Raw genomic sequence first — 3,139 nt, forward strand, 5'->3', positions numbered from 1 at the left:
AAAAAAAAAAACATTTAAAAATAGAATCCACTCTTCCAAATGATTTTATAGAAGAAAACACTTCCATATTGTCAGAATATTAAATATATAGGAAGCTTCAAAGTTTTACATAGTCATCAAGAAAGAGTGGTTTAGAAGACTTTTTTTTTTAATTCAAGAGCTCCTTGTAACATTAACACTGTTAAAGGACCCTGAGTGAAAGCTCTGGAGGTAATGGTACAGCCTCATGTACATTCACATCAAAGCTGATTGAAGTAAATTTTTCTCACCAAAGATTTGTGAAGATTTCTGAGGATATGAAGTTGCTTCCACAAAAGTATTCTGCATACACCTATGAGAAAAGCAGAAGGTTAAGGACATCTTATGGAACAGTGCTACTGTCATGGGTGTATGATGTGAATCATAAATACAAAGCCCTACATCAGGGGAGAAGCACACTCGGTGTGCCCTTAAGATGCCAAAATTTTATAAGATTTATCTCAACAGAACACTGATTCCTTCTGTGTTCTTGGGCAACAGAGATAACTTTACTTGCTCCATAAACTGCTATGAGGATGACTACCAAGCATGGTAATCAGTGTTAATACACAACTTCTCCTTAATGAGCCTGCAGTTCTCAGACAGCAATTTGTGTAAAATTTCAGCTTTCCATTGAGAAGTGGCCTCCAACCATTACAGACATGTGTGCAACTTCCTAAGCTTCAGATGATGCTCTTGATGTCTTTCTGACTTCACAGACAAAAAGCCCTACTGTTTCAGCACAGCAAACCTGGCCCCAGCAGCAGCCAGTAAAAACTGGCTTGTGTCAATGCTACTACTCAGATATTTGTGGGCTGCAAAGGATGGGGCCAATTTCAGCTGGCAGCATAACACTGCTCCAGAAGGCTGCAGACAGCACTGGAACTGTTCACCTGACAGAACTGCAAAAAAATTGATCACCTCATCTTAGTCGACCACGAAAAAATTATCTTCCTTCTGCCCACCAGCTAGGCAGTTAGAAAGCCTGGCTACAAGCTGCAGAAAGCAAAACAACCTTTGCCACATTTATGGATCTCCTTCCCCTCTTTCAACACCTGCAGCAGATTTCAGAATGAACCTGATGTCTTTCATGTACACAGAAAAGAAAAAAAAAAAATTAGCTATGATACTTAAGAAATACATTTTGGAAAGAGTAACCATGCTCTACTCTCCAAATTAATCAAGGAAATACGCATGAAGCCAAAAAGGTCATGCCAGCCATGGCTGCTCTTCACGGTACTGCTTCCCACTGCACAAGCGACCTCTGACTATCAGCTTCCCAGCTTCACGCCCTGGATCAGGGCAACGCGCGATGGAACTGTTGTCTCAAACATAACCCTCAGAGCACAGCCAATATGGAAATGTGTTTTCCAGTTAGTTAATGCAAGGAAGACAGTGGACTGAGCTTCTGCAAGAAGAGTCAATGCTAACAGCACTAAAGTGAAAAACAAATCCAGGCACGTAGAAAGCGTGTAGTTAAAAACCAAGAGCATAGCTGACATTTCAACAAGCCTTCTGTTTAGAAGCCAAGTTTCAAAACTCAGATTTATATACAAAGCAAGACTGGCTCGGAAGCTCATGTGCGTGTTTCAGAGAGAAAAAAAAAAAAAAAAAAAGACAGTTTTCAGGGAAAGACTACAAAAAGTTGATCAGAAGTTTACAGGTGTGAACCCCCTCTTAAACCTAAAGCAGGATGGGCTACAACTCCCCCCAAAAAGATACCAAGTTCGCCACAAGAAGTATAAAAAAAATCAGGCTTACAGCACACAGGGAAGGTAATGCAACATGTCTGTATTTAAAAACAAATACAATCTACAATTAAAAAGGAGGCATATCTCCTAAAAAAAAAAAAAAAAAAAAAAGAAAGAAACACAGTAACACTGTTTGGTACATTACAGCATCCTATTTGCCTATTAGAGACTCCAGCATTCCTCCATCACCCTCAACTGAAGCACAGATCAGGCTCCAGAAGAGCCTGTAGGGAAGACCTGATGTTGGCAATCAAGTTTTCTCCAAAACATGGATTCAAAAGATACCAAATCAAAGGCAGCAGGAACCCAAATTCCCCTTGTCCAGTCATAGAATCACAGGCCTCCAAAACTGGTTTCTAGAAATTAAATGGTAAATTCCAATAAGGTACAAGGCAGAGCTCCAGAAAGGCCAAGGAAGCTCCATTTTACCAGTCCTGTCAGCTCCTACCTCCTGCTAGTTCAGCTTTCTAAAGCAGAGCTTTCCTCATTTCTTCCAATGCTTTCTCTATATGCCTGAGCTCCACACCCACCTCAGCTCTCCTTTTTCAGGAGACCTACAAATACCAAAACCTCACAGTGCCGAACACCCAGAGCAATGAAGCAGCTGCCTTGCCACCCCTGCCAATGAAAGAATGAATGAAATGAATAATAATTTCCCTAGCATCATCCAGCTGTTTGTTAGCTCCTGCCTGACATTTAGACCTGTTCGCTTGCCAGACAAGGACCATCTTCCAGTTTGCGCTTTTGCATCGCAGTCCATTTCTGTGCCAGGGAGGCAGCACCAACTTTACTCAATGCTTAAGCACAGCTTAGCAGAAAGCTGTAGAAAATTTAAAAAAAAAAAAGTCTGGATGGTACTTACTAAGCAGTCTTAAAACTGATGTGCACACAAACCAGTATTTCTGTCCTAAATTAAGCGATCTTGTATGTACCCTCCCAATTATAGAGAGGCATGCTGCCCGCTGGAGCAGGCTGCGTGCACTTGGTATTTATCTTCCATCCAAACTGACATCCTGATTCAGAGTCCTCGTTTTGAGTCCAGTTAAACGAGCAGGAGGAAGCATTTACTTGCATTCACAGAGGCTGCCTATAGCTTCACACAATGGCCAGAACCAGCTCCATGGCTGAAATCACTTGCATTTATTTTCAGGCCACACCACGTAAACGCTCAGGGTGGGTAGATGCAGAAGGTAAATTCGCTCCTAAAGAGTTTACAGAAAAACCACAAACCTCTTCAGATCCTACTCCATCAACGGGGACTTGAGAGAAATGAATGAAATAAAGAGCAGGGTGCTACAGGAAAAATCTGAACACGCTGCAGGTTAAAAAAGAGAACCCGGACCAGAGCCTCTGCCGGCACGGAGACGTTC

Source organism: Merops nubicus, unplaced genomic scaffold (genome assembly GCF_000691845.1).
Source record: "Merops nubicus isolate BGI_N331 unplaced genomic scaffold, ASM69184v1 scaffold16744, whole genome shotgun sequence".
In the NCBI taxonomy this organism is placed as follows: Eukaryota; Metazoa; Chordata; class Aves; order Coraciiformes; family Meropidae; genus Merops; species Merops nubicus.